Source organism: Oncorhynchus mykiss, chromosome 20 (assembly GCF_013265735.2).
Source record: "Oncorhynchus mykiss isolate Arlee chromosome 20, USDA_OmykA_1.1, whole genome shotgun sequence".
Taxonomy (NCBI): Eukaryota; Metazoa; Chordata; class Actinopteri; order Salmoniformes; family Salmonidae; genus Oncorhynchus; species Oncorhynchus mykiss.
This window is the reverse complement of record NC_048584.1, coordinates 6,030,115-6,056,937: the sequence shown is the minus strand read 5'-3', so window position 1 is coordinate 6,056,937 and position 26,823 is coordinate 6,030,115. Positions and strand designations below refer to the sequence as shown.

The 26,823-nt window shown below is 43.5% G+C and overlaps 1 protein-coding gene across 1 annotated transcript in view; it reads right to left on the bottom strand.

Moving 5' to 3' along the window:
• Nucleotides 1-19,515, bottom strand: part of LOC110498728 (SH3 and multiple ankyrin repeat domains protein 1) — a 71,262-nt gene extending 51,747 nt beyond the window's left edge. The window contains exon 1 of the mRNA XM_036955649.1: nucleotides 18,984-19,515. The gene's annotated coding sequence lies outside the window, so the exon portion shown is untranslated. The remainder of the gene's footprint in view (nucleotides 1-18,983) is intronic.
• Nucleotides 19,516-26,823: the final 7,308 nt, after the last annotated feature.

The following is a 26,823-nucleotide window of genomic DNA, read 5'->3' as shown; positions in this document are numbered from 1 at the left end:
CAGTGGCCTAGTCAGAGCCCCAAACTAAATCCCATCGAGAATCTGTGGAAGGACTTGGAAGAGTGCAGTCCATGAGCAGTCACCATGCAATTTGACTCAGCTTGAACAATTCTGCTAGGAAGAATTGGCAAATATTGCACAGTCTAGGTGTGCAAAGTTAGTAGACGTGTTTTCAAAGAGACTGGCAGTAATTCATGGCTGTAATTCAAGCAAAAATAATTAACTCAGGGGGGTGTTCACTTATCCAAATGGGTTATTTTACTGTTTTAATTGTAATTCATTTTCAGCGTTATTTTATTTAACATTTTTAATTGGATATTGTGGGTTACTATGTGTAAGTAAAGCTGGAAAATAAATGATTTGATGTGTTTTTATTTCAGGCTGTAAGGCAACAAAATGTGAACATTTTGAAAGGTGGTGGTGCCTTTCTATACCCACTGTAAGTACACTGATCAAAAATATAAACGCAACATGCAACAATTTCAACGGTTTCACTGAGTTAAAGTTCATATAAGGAAATCAGTCATTTGAAAAAAATTAATTAGGCACTAATCTATGGATTTCACATGACTGGGCAGGGTCACAGCCATGGGTGGGCATTGGAGGGCATAGGCCCACCCAGTGGGGAGCCAGGCCCAGCCAATCAGAATGAGTTTTCCCTACAAAATGGCTTAATGACAGACAGAAATACTCCTCAGTTTCATCAGTTGTCCGGGTGGCTGGTCTTAAACGATCCCGCAGATGAAGAAGCCGGATGTGGAGGTCCTTCGCTGGCGTGGTTACATGTGGTCTGCGGATGTCAGGTCATTTGGACATACTGCCAAATTTTCTATAACGAAGTAGCGGCTTGTGGTAGAGAAATGAACATTCAATTATCTGGCAACAGCTCTGGTGGACATTCCTGCAGTCAGAATGCCAATTGCCCGCTCCCTCAAAACTTGACACATCTGTGGCATTATGTTGTGTGCCAAAACTGCACATTTTAGAGTGGTCTTTTATTGTCCCCATCACAAGGTGCACCTGTGTAATGATCATGCTTTTTAATTAGCTTCTTGATATGGATGGATTATCTTGGCAAATGACAAATGCTCACTAACAGGGATGGACAGTAAAAACATTTGTGCACAAAATTATTTGAGAAATAAGCTTTTTGTGTGTAAGGAAAATTTCTAGGTTGCGTTTATATTTTTGTATAATTCATCAACTCTTCAAAAATGTTGAATAAAAGTGTACACTCCAGGCAAATAACCTGTACCAGTAGCTTAGAAATGCAGGAAACTACCTATGAAACGAACCAAAACAAGCCAACCCAAACTAACTCTCATGCAATATCAAGCTAATGTTCATCATAAACTCTAGTTGTTGTTGGCGGCATTAGATCCGCCATTCCCGAACCAAGCCTCGTATTAACGTTGATGGCTTCTATAATTCGCACGTTGCTAAACCGCAGCATGTTAGCCTAACGCTTAACAAGGCTTTAGGAGGTTAACACCATCATACAATTAACCAGGGTGGACGGAGAGAGGCTGATTTATGTACATTGTCTCATTAAATATTTAAGAACTTGGGAGTCTGCACTGGAAGAGATAAGAGAAGAAGGACAGGCAGAGGGTAGACAGGCCAATAGAGCGTCAAAGAACAAACTAATTGGGGAGAGAGAGCACAGGGGGAATACATGAGAGAGAAAGAGAAAGAGTGAGATGTATTTAGCATAAGGCAGAGTAATCAGATAAAGGGAGAAAGAGAGAGAGAACAATTGGGGGGATTGGAAAGGTGTCAAAAGAGAGTTGAAGAGCCCTGGGAGGAAAAGTAGGATATAAGAGTGATTGGATGAGGAGGGGGTGAGAGAAAAAACTGGTTGGCAACCAAAGAGTGTAGGAGTTGGTACGGGAAATAGGGCTACATCCCAAGTTTGAGCCACATTTACACCACAATAGGTACTGAAGCCTCATGAACCTCCCAATACAAGGATAAAGCTCCCTTCTGATTTAAAAAACTGACAACATCACACTTGTTGTCTTGCTCTGCATGACTAATAGTACGTGGAGGGCCCCAATGGATTGAAAACAGTGAGAGCGTAGCACCATCTGAAGACTGTGTTTTTGAAAGACAGACACTTAAGTTGGGGAGAGGAAAGGCTGAACGATCTGAAAATTAGGGCCTACAGGTCTGAACTCAGATCAGCACCAGAAACCCTGGTGGAAACCTGGAGAAAGGGCATGGGGCCCAAACAGGGTATTTGACAGTGATATGGGGAACAGAACATATGGGTTCACTGAGGTGTGTAGAAGCCAAGAGGAGAGAGAAGGAGTTGAAAATAAGAGGAGGATCAGAGGAGGATTAATCATGATAACGAGGACAGAGATAAATTGCCCTCTTTCAGTGCCAGGAAGCAAAGATGGATGGATGGATAGATTTCGAGAAAGGTTTAATGATATCTTTTTCTTCCATCTTTCTTTTCCTCTTTGCTTTGGAAGATAGGATAGGATCTCATCACTTGCAACAAATTCACCATGACTTTAATCTGACCCCCCCCCCACCAGTAGCTGTGTAAAAAAATTGTACAAAACATGATAAATAAAATAAATATTGAAAGAGAGTTTAACATGGCCTGACAAGTCAACACCAGAACACACCAGAACTACATGCTATATCATGCACATCTGTACTGTCAGACATTACATCTTACACCTGTTAGCAACACTCCTCTCTTCATAGGCAGATGGTCGATCAGCAACTGGCATGTCACATTTGAGTTAAGTCTAAGTCTAGATCTAGGGATTTCTCCTTTTTTGGGTCCATCTCAAGGGAATGGTCATAAATACGGTCGCAGCGCAGAGCATTTTTTTAGGCCTTAAAGACGCATTCCACTCTCTCTCTCTCTCTCTCTCTCTCTCTCTCTCTCTCCTCTCCATCTCTCTCTCTCTCTCTCTCTCTCTCTCTACTCTCTCTCTCTCCTCTCCCTCACTCTCTCTCTATGTAGGACAGAGCGTGAGTATAGATATATTTTCAGTGTATTGGTCCCCAGAAACTAGAATTGGAGAGTATCCAAGGAACAGATTGTCCCACTTTTGAGTCCTACGAAAGTAGAGCGGCCAAGTTCTGTCCTCCATATCCCTCTCTTTCACTAGGTCGCCATCCTTCAACCTCTTTCACTCTGATAGTCCCCTCTACTTAAGCATGAGACATTTAGGAATGTGCCGTAGGTCTATTACAACATCAGAGAGACAGACAGAATGAACACTTCTAATGAGAAAAGGGGGCTTTGATAAGTTATATGGGAGGTACCTACGAGTGGATCATTGGCCATCGAAGTGGGGAGTGGTCAGAGAAGATGGGGAGGAGGAGTTAAACTTCAGTAGATAATTTCTAAAGGGCGGTACTCAATACAGGAAGATCGCAAACACTCAGGGAAGTCAATTTTAACTCCGCGAGGGCCATGTTGTGCGCTAGCTATGTTTCTGACTTCTGGTTCCTAATTAACCAAGGTAGCACTTGGTGCAAAAAAGGAGATTATTGTCGAGATGTGAGACAGTCAACCATCTAAAATGTATCCATTTTCAGGTTTTGCAGGTAAATACAATTAAATGTTGGTCACAAAAATACATTTCTGCTGCCTTCATTTATTTTCAAATGAGATAAGAACACATAATAATGGTATAATTCACCGTCCTCTACCAGGATTCACTTACCGTCTTTTCATAGGAAAATTCAATGATCGCCTCTCCAAAACAATTGTGTTTCATTAATCAAACAGAATGTTAGATGATAATCAAACCGTTACTCAAACAGACATCTTATCATTAATTAAGTGCTTGATTAAAATAATTATCCCGAGCCTACACTCCTCGGTAAACAATTCCCAACTCTTTGATCTACTCTGAAGCCTCCCCATCCTCCAACTCCACTTCACCAAGGGCCATCCTTTTCTGGAAACATCTAGCTATCAACAAAGGTTAGGGATAGGCTGACAAGGTTTCAAATACAGATAGCTCGGAATCACACTCTTAAGACAGACTCCTCTGTCCTGAGTGTAGCTAGAAAGCAGCTAAGGTTTCAGACCACTTAATCTGGCTGGCAGTGGTCTGGTGCAGATCAAAAGCGGCGCTCTCTCTTTCCCCACCAGACTGAGTATAAATGGGTCAGGTGGAATGTGTGTTGAGTGCCTCGCCTGCCTGGGCTAGGCTATACTTGGTGGGGAGGGTGGGTAGCCTACTGTGCAGGGCACATTTTAGCTGTAATGTCCCCAGCGATATTGTGGAAAGCTGCTTTTCTACCAAAATGTTGTTCTTGAGTTTTCCAGCTGATCGAGGGCTGACTTTTCCAGCTGATTACTTTGTTACATTTATAATTACAACTTTTATATAAAATGCATGGCACAAATTTTTCTAGTAATATTGCGCAGACTGCAGACGCTGTATGTGATCTTATAACAAACCAGTGCCGTCATCAATATTCCCTCAAGAAATTAGATGAACGAATCAATCTCTGGGGCTTTCCATTTGGAAAAATGAAAAACATTTGTTGGGTGGGGTGGTAGTATATACAGTATATACACATGGCTGGCACGCTTTGACAGTGTGCATTAAAATGCCATGAAAGTGCATTTGAACATCAAAGGGATCTCTGCTGCAGAAGTCCTACTGTTTCACATCCACAGCGGAAACACAGAAACACAGGGGGCAGTGGAAACATATCTGTCTCTACACAACAGTTCATCCCAGTGTACCCATTAACACGTGTATATTCCAAGGGCACGTTTTACTCTTCAGACATCATATTGTTCACTAAAGATCAGAGGCCGAAAGCCCTAGAAAAGCAGGCAACGGACAATAGCAGCATGAAAAAAAACTGAGGTTGAGAGAACGGAAAGAAAATAAACCTTATCCGGTTCGTTTTGATTATGGATCATCATGGCCAAATATTCCACATGACAAAAAGCATGTGGATACCTGCTCGTCGAACATCTCATTCCAAAATCATGGGCGTTAATATGGAGTTGGTCCCCTGTTTGCTGCTATAACAGCCTCCACTCTTCTGGGAAGGCTTTACACTGTTAGAACATTGTGGGACTTGTTTCCATTCAGCCACAAGAGCATTAGTGAGGTCGGGCACTGATGTTGAGCGATTAGGCCTGACTCGCAGTCAGTGTTCCAACTCATCTCAAAGGTGTTCGATGAGGTTGAGGTCAGGGCTCTGTACAGGCCAGTCAAGGTCTTCCACACCGATCTCGACAAACCATTTCTGTATGGACCTCGCTTTGTGCATGGGGGCATTGTCATGCTGAAACAGGAAAAGGCCTTCCCCATACTCTTCCACAAAGTTGGAAGCACCGAATCATCTAGAATGTCACTGTATGTTGTAGCGTTAAGATTTCCCTTCACTGGAATTAAGGGGCCTAGCCAGAACCATGAAAAACAGCCCCAGACCATTATTCCTCCTCCACCAAACTTTACAGCTGGCACTATGCATTTGGGCAGGTAGCGTTCTCCTGGCATCTGCCAAACCCAGATTCGTCCATCGGACTGACAGATGGTGAAGCGTGATTCATCACTCCAGAGAAGGCCTTTCCAATGCCCCAGAGTCCAATGGCGGCAAGCTTTACACCCCTACAGCTGACGCTGGGAATCGCATTGTGATCTTGTGTGTTGTGTGCGGCTGCTCGGCCATGGAAACCCATTTCATGAAGCATCCAACAAACAGTTATTGTGCTGGTGTTGCTTCCAGAGGCAGTTTGGAACTCGATAGTGAGTGATGCAACTGAGAACAGTCGATTTTTACACTCTACGCGCTTCAGCACTCGGCATTCCCGTTCTCTGAGCTTGTGTGGCCTACTGCTTCGCGGCTGAGACGTTGTTGCTCCTAGACATTTCCACTTCACTATAACAGCACTTAGAATTGACAGGTGCAGCTCTAGCAGGCAGACATTTGACGAAGTTACTTGTTGGGAAGGTGGCATTCTATGACAGTGCCACGTTGAATGTCACTGAGGTCTTCAATAAGGTTCTACAGTACTACCGATGTGCGTCTATGGAGATTGCATGGCTGTGTGCTTGATTTTATACACTTGTCAGCAACGGGTGTGGCTAAAATTGAAGAAACCACTAATTTGAAGGGGTGTCCACATACCTTTGTGTATATAGTGTACAGTTGTAGTCAGAAGTTAAAATACACTTAGGTTGGAGTCATTAAAACTTGTTTTTCACTCCACAAATTTCTTGTTAACAAACTATTGTCGGTTAGGACGTCTACTTTGTGCATGAGACAAGTCATTTTTCCAACAATTGTTTACAGACAGATTATTTAACTTGTAATTCACTGTATCACAATTCCAGTGGGTCAGAAGTTTACATACACTAAGTTGACTGTGCCTTTAAACAGCTTGAAAAATTCCAGAAAATTATGTTCTGATAGTCTAATTGACATAATTTGAGTCAATTGGAGGTGTACCTGTGGATGTATTTCAAGGCCTACCTTCAAACTCAGTGCCTCTTTGCTTGACATCATGGGAAAATCAAAAGAAATAAGCCAACAATTGTAGACCTCCACAAGTCTGGTTCATCCTTGGGAGCAATTTCCAAACACCTGAAGGCACCACGTTCACCTGTACAAACAATAGTACGCGAGTATAAACACCATGGGACCACGCAGCCGTCATCCCGCTCAGGCAGGAGATGCGTTCTGTCCCCTAGAGATGAACGTACTTTGGTGCGAAAATTGTTTACAGACAGATTATTTAACTTGTAATTCACTGTATCACAATTCCAGTGGGTCAGAAGTTTACATACACTAAGTTGACTGTGCCTTTAAACAGCTTGAAAAATTCCAGAAAATTATGTTCTGATAGTCTAATTGACATAATTTGAGTCAATTGGAGGTGTACCTGTGGATGTATTTCAAGGCCTACCTTCAAACTCAGTGCCTCTTTGCTTGACATCATGGGAAAATCAAAAGAAATAAGCCAACAATTGTAGACCTCCACAAGTCTGGTTCATCCTTGGGAGCAATTTCCAAACACCTGAAGGCACCACGTTCACCTGTACAAACAATAGTACGCGAGTATAAACACCATGGGACCACGCAGCCGTCATCCCGCTCAGGCAGGAGATGCGTTCTGTCCCCTAGAGATGAACGTACTTTGGTGCGAAAAGTGCAAATCAATCCCAGAACAACAGCAAAGGACCTTGTGAAGATGCTGGAGGAAACGGATACAAAATTATCTACATCCACAGTAAAACGAGTCCTATATCAACATAACTTGAAATGCCGCTCAGCAAGGAAGAAGCCACTGCTCCTAAACCGCCATAAAAAAAGCCAGACTTCGGTTTGCAATTGCACATGGGGACAAAGATTGTACTTTTTGGAGAAATGTCCTCTGGTCTGATGAAACAAAAATAGAACTGTTTGGCCATAATGACAATCTTAATGTTTGGAGGAAAAAGGGGTTGCTTGCAAGCTGAAGAACACCATCCCAACTGTGAAGCACGGAGGTGGCAGCATCATGTTGTGGGGGTGCTTTGCTGCAGGAGGGACTGGTACAATTCACAAAATAGATGGCATCATGAAGGAGGAAAAGTCTGTGGATATATTGAAGCAACATCTCAAGACATCAGTCAGGAAGTTAAAGCTTGGTCGAAAATGGGTCTTCCAAATGGATAATGGCCCCAAGCATGAACATTGTGGCACAATGGATTAAGGACAACAAAGTCAAGGTATTGGAGTGGCCATCACAAAGCCCTGACCTCAATCCTATAGAAAATGTGTGGGCAGAACTGAAAAAGCGTGTGCGAACAAGGAGGCCTACAAACCTGACTCAGTTGCACCCGCTCTGTCAGGATGAATGGGCCAAAATACACCCAACTTATTGTGGGAAGCTTGTGGAAGGCTACCTGAAACGTTTGACCCAAGTTAAACAATTTAAAGGCAATGCTACCAAATACAAATTGAGTGTGTGTAAACTTCTGACCCACTGGGAATGTGATGAAAGAAATAAAAGCTGAAATAAATCATCATCTCTACTATTATTCTGACATTTCACATTCTTAAAATAAAGTGGTGATCCTAACTGACCTAAGACAAGGACTTTTACTAGGATTAAATGTCAGACATTTTGAAAATCTATTTGGCTAAGGTGTATGTAAACTTCCGACTTCAACTGTATGTAGCCTCTGCCTGTTAGTACAAAGGGTTCTGTATGCATTTTTGAGGAACTGAGGCATACAAGATCATAATAAATGTTGTCAGATATACAGTAGCTTCAACAGGGGGACTATGATGATGCCAGAGAGAGGAAGTGTATGAGACGTGACTGTCGGCTCTTGTTAAGGTTAGTTCTTTAACTCACAAAGGTAGCACAATTACAGTGTTTCCCTTATATTCATTTAGGGGAAAGCAGACCACTCCCCCAAAAAGTATCACCTTTTTTTATATGAAATGTTTTCAGTGTCGATTACGGCAGCCCTCCCCACCTCTCTGATTCAGAGGGGTTGGGTTAAATGCAGAAGAGAGACTTCAGTTGAATGCATTCAGTACAACTGACAAGGTATCCCCCTTTCCTTTCCCTAAACTTAAACGATTTCAACCAGATATCAAGTCAGTATGAGGACAACAATGTCCAGACCTCGGTAATTGTTTCTCATTTTATAAAAAAATATATATAATACAAATATATACTTTGTACACATAAAGAACGCTAATAACGGGTCAACATCTAAATATTGCTCTCTGCGTTGATCAAAGTTTAAAACGCTTAATATTCTTTATCTGACCGTTCTAATCAAGCCTGCCTCTTTGCTAACGAGTGGAATCATGAACCGTGGTTTGTTCGTTATGTTCGCCTGAGTCCTCCGGATTTGCCTCCCAGATTTGCCTTTTCAGTATCACATTCACCACTCTCTCAAATGGCTAACTCCGCCCTCTTGCGGCACAGCCCCAGGGCCTGCTCGTGGCCGTTACTACATATGAGGACACAGAGGTCTGGACCTCTGTAATGTTTAAAAATAATAATAATAATTGAACATTAGGAACCCCCGGTCTTTCCATGAAATAGACTGACCAGGCAAATCCAGGTGAAAGCTATGATCCCTTATTGATGTCACTTCAATCAGTGTAGATGAAGGGGAGGAGACAGGTTAAAGAAGGATTTATAAGCCAATAAGACAATTATAAGACAATTGAGACATGGATTGTGTATGTGTGCCATTCAGAGGTTGAATGGGAAGACAAGTGCCTTGGAACGGGGTATGGTAGTAGGTGATAGGCGCACCGGTTCGAGTGTGTCAAGAACTGCAATACTGCTGAGTTTTTTTCCATGCTCCACAGTTTCCGGTTTGTATCAAGAATGGTCCACCACCCAAAGGATTGCAGTAACGTTGAAGGGCTCTGGATAGTGTTACTTAGCCAGTTATAAGGATGAAGTTAGAAGCTAATGTTAAACGGAGCCTACCTCAGCAGGAGAAAAAAATATGCTACTAAATTCCGATAACAACTTTGTTTTACAGAGAGTAGGCTACTGAGCGTCTGAGACAGTGACGTGGCGCTCAGCGGTGAGGCTGAGGCAGGTTGCATTGCATGCAGGAGGAAGCAGAGCAGAGCGAGAGAGAAAGAAAGCAAGCAGAGGGAGAGGTTAGTACAGCGGTTCCCAAACTTGGGGTCGGGTCCCCTTCGAAAATATGGAGTAATCTTAACAAACAAGTTAGGAATTTAACAATACATACAGTTCTAAAAATGTAGTACGTTTTTGTTTCGTGGCTCATGCTACATGTCCGTGTGAATCATTTCTCATATTTCCCCACTTTCAGGGGCATAATATTACAATTGTATAGCTAATAGGCTATGTGTTTGTAGAACGACTGAGGTGAATGAACCTACAGCAGCCAAGGTGATAATGGCTGGGGTCATCTGTGCTTATTTTTGCTGTACTCCAAATAGCATTTTAAAGTTTGTTAATTGTATAGAAATGTAAATGCGTTGAACTCTCAAAGCTCCTTCTGGAACTCACTAAGACTCAAACCCTGGTTACCGTCCTGCTCAGATAGCAGAAAAACACAGCATAAACCATGGCAAAATGTGTAGGAAATTAGCATTAAAACTGCAAATATTCTCTCATGCCAATGGCAAAATGTGTAGGAAATTAGCATTAAAACTGCAAATATTCTCTCAGGCCAATGGCAAAATGTGTAGGAAATTAGCATTAAAACTGCAAATATTCTCTCAGGCCAATGGCAAAATGTGTAGGAAATTAGCATTAAAACTGCAAATATTCTCTCAGGCCAATGGCAAAATGTGTAGGAAATTAGCATTAAAACTGCAAATATTCTCTCAGGCCAATGGCAAAATGTGTAGGAAATTAGCATTAAAACTGCAAATATTCTCTCATGCCAATGGCAAAATGTGTAGGAAATTAGCATTAAAACTGCAAATATTCTCTCAGGCCAATGGCAAAATGTGTAGGAAATTAGCATTAAAACTGCAAATATTCTCTCAGGCCAATGGCAAAATGTGTAGAAATGTGTAGAATTGTGTAGAATTGCAGGAAATTAGCTTAAAAATATATATTTAAAAAACATCTGCGGCCAAGAGGAGGGCCTTTAAAAATGTTGGTTGGAGACTGCGCCAATGGCCGAGCCCACAACCTCACGCTAACTTTGCCACCACTGTTGAAAAAAAGAATAGGGGAAACACTGGATTAGTTTAGGAGACGGACACTTCTGTATTTATTGACTATGAGGCACTTGTTCGATACATGGAGTATAGGCCACCAATGATTGCTTTTCATCTGGCTCTGTTTTGGACTAGTTTTTAAAGGCTGTTATTACAGTGGAATCATTAGCTAGGAACCGTGGTGTTTTAGCCGAAGGGGAACAAAATTACTATAGTATAATACTCTGGTGTCATTAAAAATACATTATGGCTTTGTTATTGGAATACAACAGCATTTTCAACTGATACTGTGCGAGTCGGTGTTTGAAGAAAACACATTTTTCAGAGTGCTCTATTATGATGGTTATGTAGCCGTTTACCAGCTCCAGCTTTGCTGGCTTGTCCTCTAGTCTACATCTTTACTCTAGGGGCTGTCCTACGTAATATGAAAGCATTGCTGAGTCAGGTGGAACAGCTATTTTATTGTGTTCCACCTTCTTAATGAGTGTCGTTCTGGGAGGCTGCTATGCTCGCTACAGTAAGCAACAATCGAAAGCTCATTAAACATTTTTTTTTTATCTAAGGATAGCTTTTCTTTTTTTTTATATATAAAAAAGTATTTCTCAAGGCCTTTAATTGATGGCACTTAACCAACAGAGCATATAGGATATTTAACTTGAGTCATCATAAGTGTTTCACTCTAATAATGTGTTTCTCTAGTTATGTACACAACTACTGTGTGTGTGTAGTGTGTGTGTGTGTGTGTGTGCGTGCGTGCGTGCGTGCGTGTGCGCGTGTGTGTGTGTGTGTCCCATCTGCTGCAGCCCAGTTATGATTTCCACATGGGAGCGAATTAAGCTATATTGTATTGTAAATGCTGCATCTTACTGTGCAGTAGCTTGCAATTCGCCTTCTTTATTTCTCGTAGGAGAATCGCTGCCACAAAGCCATTCTCAACATGTCTCCCTCTTGTCTTCCACACTAAACCCTGGAGAGATACCGCAGCAAACACCAGAGCTAAATCTGCTACACAGTGACCTCTCCATTCCTCTCCTCTATTAAGAGATGATAGTAGGGGAACAGAGGGAAATCTCCCAGTTCTGTTGAGTAGAAAAGCACCCAGTGAACCTCCGAGCATTGTGGCTTACATTAATGCTCTCTTTCATCGCCATGCTTTACATGAATCCTATTTCCTTCGAACACGCACACATTATTTATGTTCATTTGAACTCATTACGGGTTCGATAATGTCATGTCACTGTCTTTGTTGCATTCAAATTCGTGTTGATAAATTGTTCTGTGTTCGTAAGGAAGTCATTCATCTTGCTGTAACCATTCTCCTCCAAACTGCATTTTTTGTTCTGTAAATTAATTCCCTGGGGTCCAGTTTTTCCATAGAAAAAGATGCTGTTCGCGTCAATAGCAAGACTGCTAGTTGTGCAATATAACATGTACCGGTATAATGTTCACTGTAAGTCTAGAGGGAGGCACAGCCAATTTGTTACGGTGCGTGAATGAGGACCCAAAAGCGAATCAACTTAAACAGAGCTTCTTTAATTACCAAACATAGGTAGGCTCAGATGGACCGGCAGATTCCGACAGGACAGGACAAGGTTACAGCAAACATGACGACAGTCTGGTTCAGGCATGAATGACACAAACAAACAAGAATCCGACAAGGACAGGAGCAGAAACAGAGAGAGATATAGGGACCTAATCAGAGGGACAAAAGGGAACAGGTGGGGAACGGGGTGAATGGGTAGTTAGAGGAGACAAGGGACAGCTGGGGGAAAGCGGGGGAGAAAAGGTAACCTAACACGACCAGCAGAGGGAGACAGGGTGAAGGGAAAGGACAGAGACAAGACAACATGACAGTACCCCCCCACTCACCGAGCGCCTCCTGGCGCACTCGAGGAGGAAACCTGGCGGCCACGGAGGAAATCATCAATCAGCGCACGGTCCAGCACGTCCCGAGAGGGAACCCAACTCCTCTCCTCAGGACCGTACCCCTCCCAGTCAACTAGGTACTGATGACCACGGCCCCGAGGACGCATGTCCAAGATCTTACGGACCCTGTAGATAGGTGCGCCCTCGACAAGGATGGGGGGGGGGGGGGGAAGACGAGCGGGGGCGCGAAGAACGGGCTTAACACAGGAGACATGGAAGACAGGGTGGACGCGACGAAGATATCGCGGAAGAAGAAGTCGCACTGCGACAGGATTAATGACCTGAGAGATACGGAATGGACCAATGAACCGCGGGGTCAACTTGCGAGAAGCCGTCTTAAGGGGAAGGTTCTGAGTGGAGAGCCAAACTCTCTGACCGCGACAATACCTAGGGCTCTTAGTTCTACGCTTATTAGCAGCTCTCACAGTCTGCGCCCTATAACGGCAAAGTGCAGACCTGACCCTCTTCCAGGTGCGCTCGCAACGTTGGACAAAAGCCTGAGCGGAGGGGACGCTGGACTCGGCGAACTGAGATGAGAACAACGGAGGCTGGTACCCGAGGCTACTCTGAAAAGGAGATAGCCCGGTCGCAGACGAAGGAAGCGAGTTGTGGGCGTATTCTGCCCAGGGGAGCTGTTCTGACCAAGACGCAGGGTTGCGAAAAGAAAGACTGCGTAAGATGCGACCAATAGTCTGATTGGCCCGTTCTGCTTGACCGTTAGACTGGGGGTGAAAGCCGGAAGAGAGACTGACGGAAGCCCCAATCAAACGGCAAAACTCCCTCCAAAATTGAGACGTGAATTGCGGACCTCTGTCCGAAACGACGTCTGACGGAAGGCCATGAATTCTGAAAACATTCTCGATGATGATTTGTGCCGTCTCTTTAGCAGAAGGAAGCTTAGCAAGGGGAATGAAATGAGCCGCCTTAGAGAACCTATCGACAACCGTAAGAATAACAGTCTTCCCCGCTGACGAAGGCAGTCCGGTGACAAAATCTAAGGCGATGTGAGACCACGGTCGAGAGGGAATAGGAAGCGGCCTGAGACGGCCGGCAGGAGGAGAGTTACCGGACTTAGTCTGCGCGCAGACCGAACAAGCAGCCACGAAACGACGCGTGTCATGCTCCCGGGTGGGCCACCAGAAACGCTGGCGAATGGAAGCAAGCGTACCCCGAACGCCAGGGTGGCCGGCTAACTTGGCAGAGTGAGCCCACTGAAGAACGGCCAGACGAGTAGGAACGGGAACGAAAAGAAGGTTCCTAGGACAAGCGCGCGGCGACGGAGTTTGAGTGAGTGCTTGCTTTACCTGCCTCTCAATTCCCCAGACAGTCAACCCGACAACACGCCCCTCAGGGAGAATCCCCTCGGGGTCAGTGGAGGCTACTGAAGAACTGAAGAGACGAGACAAAGCATCAGGCTTGGTGTTCTTAGAGCCCGGACGATAAGAAATCACGAACTCGAAACGAGCGAAAAACAGCGCCCAACGCGCCTGACGCGCATTAAGTCGTTTGGCAGAACGGATGTACTCAAGGTTCCTATGGTCAGTCCAAACGACAAAAGGAACGGTCGCCCCCTCCAACCACTGTCGCCATTCGCCTAGGGCTAACCGGATGGCGAGCAGTTCGCGGTTACCCACATCATAGTTACGTTCCGACGGCGACAGGCGATGAGAAAAATACGCGCATGGGTGGACCTTGTCGTCAGAGAGGGAGCGCTGAGAAAGGATGGCTCCCACTCCCACCTCTGACGCGTCAACCTCGACAACGAACTGTCTAGAGACGTCAGGTGTAACAAGGATAGGAGCGGATGTAAAACGATTCTTGAGGAGATCAAAAGCTCCCTGGGCGGAAACGGACCACTTAAAGCACGTCTTGACAGAAGTAAGGGCTGTGAGAGGAGCTGCCACCTGACCGAAATTACGGATGAAACGACGATAGAAGTTCGCGAAGCCGAGAAAGCGCTGCAGCTCGACGCGTGACTTAGGGACGGGCCAATCAATGACAGCTTGGACCTTAGCGGGATCCATCTTAATGCCTTCAGCGGAAATAACAGAACCGAGAAATGTGACGGAGGAGGCATGAAAAGTGCACTTCTCAGCCTTCACAAAAAGACAATTCTCTAAAAGGCGCTGGAGGACACGTCGAACGTGCTGAACATGAATCTGGAGTGACGGTGAAAAAATCAGGATATCGTCAAGGTAAACGAAAACAAAGATGTTCAGCATGTCTCTCAGGACATCATTGACTAATGCCTGAAAGACAGCTGGAGCGTTAGCGAGGCCGAAAGGAAGAACCCGGTATTCAAAGTGCCCTAACGGAGTGTTAAACGCCGTCTTCCACTCGTCCCCCTCCCTGATGCGCACGAGATGGTAAGCGTTACGAAGGTCCAACTTAGTGAAAAACCTGGCTCCCTGCAGGATCTCGAAGGCTGAAGACATAAGAGGAAGCGGATAACGATTCTTCACTGTTATGTCATTCAGCCCTCGATAATCTATGCAGGGGCGCAGAGACCCGTCCTTCTTCTTGACAAAAAAAAAACCCCGCTCCGGCGGGAGAGGAGGAGGGGACTATGGTACCGGCGTCAAGAGCTACAGACAAATAATCTTCGAGAGCCTTACGTTCGGGAGCCGACAGAGAGTATAGTCTACCCCGGGGGGGGGTGGTTCCCGGAAGGAGATCAATACTACAATCATACGACCGGTGTGGAGGAAGAGAGGTGGCCCTGGACCGACTGAACACCGTGCGCAGATCGTGATATTCCTCCGGCACCCCTGTCAAATCACCAGGCTCCTCCTGTGAAGAAGAGACAGAGGAAACAGGAGGGATAGCAGACATTAAACATTTCACATGACAAGAGACGTTCCAGGAGAGGATAGAATTACTAGACCAATTAATGGAAGGATTATGACAAACTAGCCAGGGATGGCCCAAAACAACAGGTGTAAAAGGTGAACGAAAAATTAAAAAAGAAATGGCTTCACTATGATTACCAGAAACAGTGAGGGTTAAAGGTAGCGTCTCACGCTGAATCCTGGGGAGAGGACTACCATCCAGGGCGAACAAGGCCGTGGGCTCCTTTAACTGTCTGAGAGGAATGTCATGTTCCCGAGCCCAGGTCTCGTCCATAAAACAGCCCTCCGCCCCAGAGTCTATTAAGGCACTGCAGGAAGCTGACGAACCGGTCCAGCGTAGATGGACCGACAAGGTAGTGCAGGATCTTGAAGGAGAGACAGGAGTAGTAGCGCTCACCAGTAGCCCTCCGCTTACTGACGAGCTCTGGCCTTTTACTGGACATGAAGTGACAAAATGACCAGCGGAACCGCAATAGAGACAGAGGCGGTTGGTGATTCTCCGTTCCCTCTCCTCAGTCGAGATGCGGATACCTCCCAGCTGCATGGGCTCAGCACCCGAGCCGGCAGAGGAAGATGGTAGTGATGCGGAGAGGGAGGCGACGGAGAGCGCGAGCTCCTTTCCACGAGCTCGGTGACGAAGATCAACCCGTCGCTCAATGCGAATAGCGAGTTCAATCAAGGAATCCACGCTGGAAGGAACCTCCCGGGAGAGAATCTCATCCTTTACCTCTGCGCGGAAACCCTCCAGAAGACGAGCGAGCAAGGCCGGCTCGTTCCAGCCACTGGAGACAGCAAGAGTGCGAAACTCAATAGAGTAGTCTGTTATGGATCGATTGCCTTGACATAGGGAAGACAGGGCCCTGGAAGCCTCCTCCCCAAAAACAGATCGATCAAAAACCCGTATCATCTCCTCCTTAAAGTCTTGATACTGGTTAGTACACTCAGCCCTTGCCTCCCAGATTGCCGTGCCCCACTCACGAGCCCGTCCAATAAGGAGAGATATGACGTAGGCGACACGAGCAGTGCTCCTGGAGTAAGTGTTGGGCTGGAGAGAAAACACAATATCACACTGGGTGAGGAACGAGCGGCATTCAGTGGGCTCCCCAGAGTAACACGGCGGGTTATTGATTCTGGGCTCCGGAGATTCGAAAGCCCTGGAAGTGGCCGGTGGATCGAGGCGGAGATGGTGAACCTGTTCTGTGAGGTTGGAGACTTGGGTGGCCAGGGTCTCAACGGCATGTCGAGCAGCAGACAATTCCTGCTTGTGTCTGCCTAGCATCGCTCCCTGGATCTCGACGGCTGAGTGGAGAGGATCCGAAGTCGCTGGGTCCATTCTTGGTCGGATTCTTCTGTTACGGTGCGTGAATGAGGACCCAAAAGCGAATCAACTTAAACAGAGCTTCTTTAATTACCAAACATAGGTAGGCTCAGATGGACCGGCAGATTCCGACAGGACAGGACAAGGTTACAGCAAACATGACGACAGTCTGGTTCAGGCATGAATGACACAAACAAACAAGAATCCGACAAGGACAGGAGCAGAAACAGAGAGAGATATAGGGACCTAATCAGAGGGACAAAAGGGAACAGGTGGGGAACGGGGTGAATGGGTAGTTAGAGGAGACAAGGGACAGCTGGGGGAAAGCGGGGGAGAAAAGGTAACCTAACACGACCAGCAGAGGGAGACAGGGTGAAGGGAAAGGACAGAGACAAGACAACATGACACAATTACTTTCTGTATCTAGAAGATCAAAGTCTTCTGCTCAGCTCATGAGCCTGTCTTACCCCATTGATGCATAGCACATCTTCTATCATAACCTGTTCCACTCGCATATGACTTGACTTCATTCAGTGGTGCTGTCTGGAGACAGCTTATAGCATAGTAAAAACTCGAGTTAGGAATAAAACTCAACTTTGTCGACAAGCATCAGAACAGCAAGTGTGTGAAATTCGGTGTTGTGCTCTGCGAGGATTCTCCTGACCTTTCTATTTCCTCACTCTGAACTCTGTGCCTTCGGCGACTCACATGAATGTAAGTCCACTGCTCTATCGATCGCTCCATACGTTCAGTCAGAAACGGCCATCCTAGAAGTCATTTGTGCTGACGTCAAAATCAGGGGCGTTGTACAAAACAAATTGGACTGCGATGGGATTGTCTCTAGCCAATTGGATTAAGCAAAGCCAATGATGGCTCTGGCGCCGGCTCTGGCCCAACACGTCAGTATCTGGGACCAATCCGAACGGTAAGAATATGTTCACATTCTACCAGACGTCATGGAAGAAAGCAAACCCAGACATTGAGAAGAAACGCTAGTGGGCGTGGCATTTGGAAGGAGCGATGTGGATAGGTCATCAGGCTACTGAACTGACCCAGCAAGATGCAACACATTTTATAACTTTTGTTGCATAATAGTTCATACACCCGTGGAATCAACAGGGGCAGCTTTGCAGATTGCCTTCCCGAAATGTGTATGCACACCCCCACCCTCCTCCCATCCTCTCTCTATTGCTCTGTAAGAAGTAGGTAGCGCATGCAACATGGTCTGACTATGGTACTGCATGCGATTGAAAAAAAACCATAGGCCTAATATTGTTGTAATCACGCTTCAAAGTGTCCTCAGGTGATAAAGCCTCTTTCAGAATAAACTTCTGACAATCTTTGCCCACTCCTCTGACTCAACCTTGTGGTGACTCGTTCTCCGTTTGTTCATGCTCGACGTTCATACGCATCGAGCAATTATTTACAGAAACGCAACTCAATTCAAGTTGTAGACACCGTAAGCTTCTTCTATTGAATACTTCAGGAGTTGAACTAGATTACCTAACAACTGTACAAGCTTTTGGCTACATACTGTACAATAATTTCATGGAAATCACATGGAAACAGGGTATAGAAGGCACAATTTATCACAATTTATAATCTGTTCTATCGTCCATTTCTTGAGTAATACTAATCTACTCTTAAGTGATGTGCCCAATTACACGAGTGTTGGCTTTGAAGAAGCCTCTGTGATCATGTAATCCCTGTACTGTCCCACTTTGCACCTATCCCGCTCTCCATCTACATAAAACATGTGAATTAGACCTCTTCACCATCACTCTGTAATACCAAACCCCTCTGCTCTCTACAACACGGATACCAGCGCTGTTCTCTCTCACTTTCTTCTCAGAAGAACACTGCGACTTTCCAGCTCACACCCCTCTCTGTATGAAACATGCATCGCTGAGACTACTGAGACTGATTTGATTTGGTTGCTGAGACGACACCTCTCGTATATATCCAAGCTTTTGCTTCTAGATGTTATCTTATCTTTGTCTTTTTGCACAGTGGGTCTCTGTCACCAAACGATCGCCCTTTTCCTATTGGTTACTGTGCCGTTGACTTTCAGACACCTTTTCTGTCACTTATCTTGGTCGGTCCCCAAACACCAAAACCTGCTCTCCATTCAGTTACTCTTCTGAGTTAACTACTAATGTTACTCTATTAAACATTATTTAAAACAGTACATCAGTATATAACAAACACAAAAACGAAAGAATAAATACCTTCTACAGTGTTGTTTGGACTGTGCTCCGTTACTTTGTATCCGCAGTGACCTCCTTCATACAACCACAAAGAGAGCAAGGAGGACCAGATTGGAGATGAGTAAAGATCCAGAAGGAAAAATAAGGAAAGAGAAAAAAAAGAAAACATGTTTTTTTCTCCTTTCAAAATTACATTTTCAGCTCTTCCCACTCTACAAATGGGTATCAATGGGACCCAGAGCAACTGCACTGAGCAGCAGCCTCTACTTCGATGGGGGTCTGACAACCTCTCTCTCTCTCAGACACACACCCTTTCACCTACCCTACCCCCTCAATAGCTCTATCTATCTCTCCCTCGCACACACACGCACACTCTCCCTCGCCACTGTGGCTCATTCAAACAACCCTGCACGCTCTCTCTACAGCTGGTAGGTTGATCTCACTCCATCACTCTCCTCCCTTTCTCTTTATGTTCCACTTATTTACTCTAGCTACTCCTGTGACTCTCCATTCTGTCTTTCTATCCCACTCCCTCTCACTCACATACGCTCTCATATTCCCTCGTCCCCCAATATTCAACCTCCCTCTTAACACACTCTCCTTCTCCTTGACGCTTGCCATTCTCCCTCCCTGCCTCCACCCCTCTCTCACACACATTCTTCTCTCATGATATTATGCCACCCTTCTCCCCTCCTGTGGTCTATCTACCACTGACACTAACACTGACAGCAGCCAGATTCAGGTCATCTCTCTCCTGGTCTCTTTGATGTTCAGTGGGGATCAAAATCACAGCCTGCAAGACCTCTCTCCATTGACCAAATTCAAAGGTTATTCTCTCTCATCACATTGGTGGGGAATCGGAAGCTTCAAGTGATCGCCGCAGTGCAAGGTGTTGGGAGAGGTACACTGTCGTAATTAACGTTCACTTCCCAATGGGACAGGGTTCATGGAGCTATGTGAGGATGTGTCACATACTGCTGATCCCCACTTCCTATTTGGGTTGACCCAGAGTGTAAGACAGGCTGGCAGCTGGAAGAAAGGTAGCTGGGAAAAGCAGGTACCAATTTACTGATGCGTCCTACTAGAAACATGACATGTAAATCATCTGCATGATTGGCCTTCAAGCCACAAGCGACACCAGATACCCTCAATATGATTGATTGTGATAGTACTGAATATTTAATTACTTTGGAAGCCGGGCTGTGTCTGTAAGAACCACTAAATGCCATGTTTACAGTCTTAATAAGAGGTCAATGTATTTTTTGTTTAAATGGAACTCCAGCAGGACTTATTTACTGAATAATTTCCTTTGATCTTGAGAAAGAGGGCCTGTCCACAGGAAGCTGGACAACGGACCATGAGCAGCTTCACTAACAAGTCGGCTGGATCTGCGTTGGATGTGTTTCCATTAACATGAAAGGAAAGATTCACCCATTTTGAATGTTATATCATATCACTGTGCGATGTTCTATCGATTCCCAGGGTCATTTCATCTTTATCTGAGCTATCAAACAGGTAGAAATACAAAACGGGTAGAAATACTAAACATTGTATTTCTGTATGCTTGAACAGTGAATAGCTCAGATACACATGAAAACATGAAATGACCCCGGAGAATCGACAGAACATCACTCAGAGATGCACAAATACAATATAAGAGGGGTCTTCAATCTTTTCTTGCCCAGGGACCCCCTCCTACAAAAGCCAGCGACCTAGGGACTAGCTCAGATAAACATGAAATAATCCTGGGAATCGACAGAACATCGCACAGTGAAATGATACTTGTGGTTGTGGTTTTACTTGTGGTTTTACTTAATTCTCTGTACTGGCCAACGCTTATAACCGCAATTCTAATCCAACAATTCATTTATACATTGTTGTGCCTGTCACCTGAGAGGATGGAAGTTCAATATGTACAGTCAAAAGTTTGGACACACCCACTCATTCCGGGGTTTTTATTTATTTTTACTATTTTCTACATTGTAGAAGAATAGTGAAGACATCAAAACTATGAAATCACACATATGGAATAATTTAGTAACCAAAAGTGTTAAACAAATTAAAATATATTTAATATCTTGGCATTCTCTCAACCAGCTTCATGAGGTAGTCACCTGGAATGCATTTCAATTAACAGGTGAGTCAAGATGTTTTTCGACTTGCACGAACGCGCACACACGAACACAGAAATCAGAACCACGGACAGCCACATCATATTTAGCTTTTTTTACCCACGTACCGCGATGGCACACTTCTTCTCTTTAATACACTATACTCCAGGCCTATATTGGTGCGCTCTCTGGTTTTGCTGTCCTATGTCCTGATTCTGAAAGACAAGCTTTCCTCTTGCCTTCCGAGTTAACCATTCACATCCCAATGGGAAGGAGAAAAAGTGGGTCATGGGCAGATGGAGGAGAGAGTAGGGATTTTGTGTGTGTGTGTGTGTGTGTGTGTGTGTGTGTGTGTGTGTGTGTGTGTGTGTAAAGGGAGAGGAGAAAATGATTTAATGAATGGGATGAAAGGAAGAGTGAGCTTATATAGTGCTGTATATACAGTGCCTTTGGAAAGTATTCAGGCCCCTTGACTTTTTTCACATTTTATTACGTTCCAGCCTTATTCTAAAAGGGATTAAATATATATTTAAGTCCTCAGTAATCTACACTCAATATCCAATAATGACAATGCGTGAACAGGTTTTTTGAATTTTTTGCAAATGTCTTAAAATAAAAACCGATGTACCTTATTTACGTAAGTATTCAGACTCTTTGCTATGAGACTTGAAATTGAGCTCAGATGCATCCTGTTTTCATTGATCATCCTTGAGATTTTTCTACAACTTGATTGGAGTTCACCTGTGATAAATTAAATTGATGATTTGGAAAGGCACACACCTGTCTATATAAGGCACAGTTGACAGTGCATGTCAGAGCAAAAACCAAGCCATGAGGTCGAAGGAATTGTCCATAGAGCTCAGGGACAAAATTGTGTCAAGGCACAGATCTTGGGAAGGATACCAAAACGTTTCTGCAGCGTTGAAGGTCCCCAAGAACACAGTGGAATCCATCATTCTAAAATGGAAGAAGTTTGGAACCACCAAGACTCTTCCTAGAGCTGGCCGCCCGACCAACCTGAGCAATCGGGGGAGAAGGGCCTTGGTCAGGGAGGTGACCAAGAACCCAAAGGTCACTCTGACAGAGCTCTAAAGTTCCTCTGTGGAGATGGGATAACCTTCCAGAAAGACAATCATCTCTGCAGCACTCCAACAATCAGTCCTTTATGGTAGAGTGGCCAGACGGAAGCCACTCCTCTGTTAAAGGCCCACTGGGAGTTTGCCAAATGGCACCTAAAGTCACTCAGACCATGAGAAACAAGATTCTCTGGTCTGATGAAACCAAGGTTGAACTCTTTGACCTGAACGCCAAGCATCACGTCTGGAGGAAACCTGGCACTATCCCTAAGGTGATGCATGGTGGTAGCAGCATCATGCTGTGGGGATGTTTTTCAGTGGCAGGGACTGGGAGACTAGTCAGGATCGAGGGAAAGATGAACAGAGCAAAGTAGAGAGAGATCCTTGATGAAAACCTGCTCCAGAGCGATCAGGACCTCAGACTGGGGCGAAGGTTTACCTTCCAACAGGACAATAACCGTAAGCACACAGCCAAGACAACACAGGAGTGGCTCCGGGACAAGTCTCTGAATGTCATTGAGAGGCCCAGCCAGAGCCCGGACATGAACCCGATCGAACATCTCTGGAGAGAACTGAAAATAGCTGTGCAGAAATGATCCCTACTCAACCTGACAGAGATTGAGAGGATCTGCAGAGAAGAATGGGAGAAACTCCCCAAAAACAAGTGTGCCAAGCTTGTAGCGTAAAATCCAAGAAGACTTGAGGCTGTAATCGCTGCCAAAGGTGCTTCAACAAAGTACTGAGTAAAGGTTCTTATGTAAATGTGATATTTCAGTTTTTGCTTTGTCATTATGGGGTATTGTGTGTGGATTGATGAGTAAAAAAAACGATTTGATCAATTTTAGAATAAAGTTGTAACTTAACAAAATGTGGAAAAAGTCAAGGGGTCTGAATACTTTCCGAAGGCACTGTATAGCTCATGGAACGAAATGGAAAGAATAGCATTCATTATGTGGGGACAATACATAGAAAGTTATAATATAAAAGTGCTTTTGACTATCTATCAATTCATTACAAACACATGTCATGGAAGCAATTGCCACCATACGGTTTAATTGCATTTCTTCAGTGACAAAGGAGAGCAGAAAGGATATATGTGTCCAGGTTGATCATTTCTACACTCAACCTTGACCACAGATCACAGTGCCATCTGGTTTATGGAAGAAACTACACAACTTATTTAGTGAAAAATAACACAGTAGTGAACTCTAGTGACAGTTATGAGTAATTGAAAGAATATTAGCTGCGTGTGCGCCGATGGACTGGGGGTAATAATTTATCAAGTCTGAATAACCGTAAAGCATACAACTTTCTTACAGGCACTTAAGTTACTCAATTCCTGTCATCTAGGTGACTAAGGGCATGACCACATCTTTCATGGACTGCATTTCTATTTCTCCCCAAGACATTGGCTTATACTAACCAGTATAATACTACTACTAACCAGTATAATACTACTACTAACCAGTATAATACTACTACTAACCAGTATAATACTACTACTAACCAGTATAATACTACTACTAACCAGTATAATACTACTACTAACCAGTATAATACTACTACTAACCAGTATAATACTACTACTAACCAGTATAATACTACTACTAACCAGTATAATACTACTACTAACCAGTATAATACTACTACTAACCAGTATAATACTACTACTAACCAGTATAATACTACTACTAACCAGTATAACCTAATGTCCAGTGCCCTAAAATAAATGACACTGAATGGCTGTGAAAAGCTATCAGCTTCTATCAGTTCCATCAATGATTACAGTAGGTCATCAGATGATAAGCTGACCCCTAAAAAGCTTTTCACATGCAAAATATATAAAATAATTCAATAAGATTATTTAAAAAATATATATAATTAATGAAAAGTGTGTAAACCATTATCCTAAATATTAACCATTAACGTAGTGAATACCAATGTTTAATATGAGAGTTTCAGCATGAAAAGTCCTTTATATGTATTTAATTTTTTACAAACTTGTATTTATTTTACTATGTCAATATGTATTTGTTTTCAACGTTTTGGCGTCAAACTCGTGGCAGTTGTGAAAAACGTAAATAGTTGGAAGAGTTGCAGCGTTAATAGAAAATAATAATGTCATTAGATGCTTTTTTCATTAACTAGGCTATTTTCTTTACTAGAAACACATGGAAAATATAGAAACTGATATAATAAATGAATACTAAATAAGAAGAAAGTAATCTGATAACTTTGTTACTTTTAGATGACTTTCCCCTTAAGAGGCATTAGAAGAAGACACAAATCTACCCATTTAACAACATCTATTGCAGGATAAATCAATGTTAAGAGTTTACATAGCTGGCCATAAATGCTTTATATGGGTTGGTTATGTAGGCTTCTTCTAACCCATTGCTTTATACTACAGATAATAAATAATATGATTAGGCTATATCTTTATATTAAAAACCAAATTCCTTCAGATTTCCAGTCATTACGGTGAATTTAATACCCCTAGATCTTCAAGAACAGGACTTGGAAATATAGTGTAGATGTTTTGCCTGAGCATAACCCAAAAACTAGGGACTTAGTAGCTGACTACCATGGAGTGGAGTTCAGTCAGCTAAGGACTTATTTGCCTAGCTACTCTGTTGTATATTTTGTTGTCATGGAGGACTGATTGGGCTCATTGCTTCAAGTTGAAAAAGAAATGCTGTGCTCATGGAATGGCATGCTTTGAGCACTACCAAAACGTGCTATTTGCATGTGAAAAATGAATGCCATATGCTGCATTTGCTACAGGCCTATTGTTTACCATTTTGTTGGTGACACTTTGATATCTTGATCATTTGCAGCTGTTTAAGTCTATCAAAGGTATGCAAATTTGAGCATGTGTCCATTAAGCATTCAGATGTTTTATTTTATCAGCCCGATTGAGCAATAAAAAAAACCCACTCGTGGTCTTCTTAAATTAAACTAGTTTTTGACAGTATGGAGCACAATACCATAGAGAAGTTTAGAATGGAGGAAGTTCCTCAAACTTGTATTCAATAGGCTGGGGTCCGCAATATGCAGCTGTTGCAAGTGCACATTTTTCACTGTCTGTCCAATGGTTGCAAAAGCAATGATTGATAGGCAGCTTAAACTTCTTCAATTCAACCATTATTGGGTTCAAATACATATACATGTACATTTGTGAAAAGCCGTCCACAACAAATACAATCCATAAGGCGCAAATATTTAAATGAGAGAGCAGCAGTGTGATTCACATCAATGTGTTATGTACACTGAGCAAAAATATGAAAGCAAGATATAAAGTGTTGGTCCCATGTTTCATCAACTGAAATAAAATATCCAAGAAATGATAATTACACAGGTGTACTTTTATTTATTTTTTGACCTTTATTTAACCAGGAAGGGCTCATTGAGATGTATCTATTTTTCAAGAGCGTCCTGGTCAAGATAGGCAGCACTAAGTCATTACAAAAAATGACAGACAAACAACATGAAAAATTACAAGTAATCTAGTAAAAACCATATAATTCACAAGATCATAACAAAATCAAAAATAGCAAATTAAAAACATTAACAGGTCAGGGAATCAGTCTCAAGATCATTCATCAGTGATTTAAAAATACCAATCGGGACAAGTTTTTCCAGTTTAAAAGTATTTTGTAAGGCGTTCCAAGATGATGGCGCAGAGTACATAAAAGCCCTTCTACCAAATGCAGTTCGGACATTTGGAACAGTTAGCAGGATAAAGTCCAGCGAACGAAGAGAGTACCCACCACATCTCTGAACAATAAAAATGGCCACATAAAAAGGTAGTAAACCCAAAATGGCTTTGTAAATAAAGGTATACCCGTGACTGAGCCTACGAGTGACTAGAGAAGGCCAGCCAACCCTGGTATACAAAGTGCAGTGGTGCGTAAGGGTTTTGCAGTTTAAAATAAATCTCAAAGTGCCATGGTAAAGGGTGTCAATTGATCTCAAACACTGAGCGGAAGCATTCATATATAAAATATCCCCATAGTCTAGTAAAGGCATAAATGTAGCTGATACTAGCCTCCTTCTGGCTTCAAAAGAAAAACAGGCCTTATTCCTAAAATAAAATCCCAATTTCAGCTTCAATTTTTTTGTAAGTTGTTGAATGTGCAATTTAAAAGAGAGGCCGTCATCAATTAAAATTCCAAGATGTGTATATGAGGTTACAGTCTCAATCTCAATGCCCTGACAGGTAATAATAGGTGAAAAGTTCAGAGGTCTATTTCTTGCTTTAGAAAACACCATTAGTTTAGTTTTGTCAGTATTGAGGATAAGCTTCAATTGACACAAGGTATGTTGAACAGTATAAAAAGCAGTTTGCAAATCTGGAAAGCTTTTGTAAGAGACGAGCTAGGGACAATGTGCTGGGGACAATAAAAGACCACTCTAAAATGTGCAGTTTTGTCACATAATACAATGCCACAGATATCTCAAGTTGAGGGAGCATGCAATTGGCATGCTGACTGCAAGAATGGTCACCAGAGCTGTTGCCAGATAATTTAATGTTCATTTATTTACTATAAGCCACCTCTAACTTCGTTTTAGAGAATTTGGCAGTACGTCCAACAGGCCTCGCAACCGAAGACCATGTGTATGGCGTCGTGTGGGCGAGCGGTTTGCTGGTGTCAATGTTGTAAACAGAGTGCC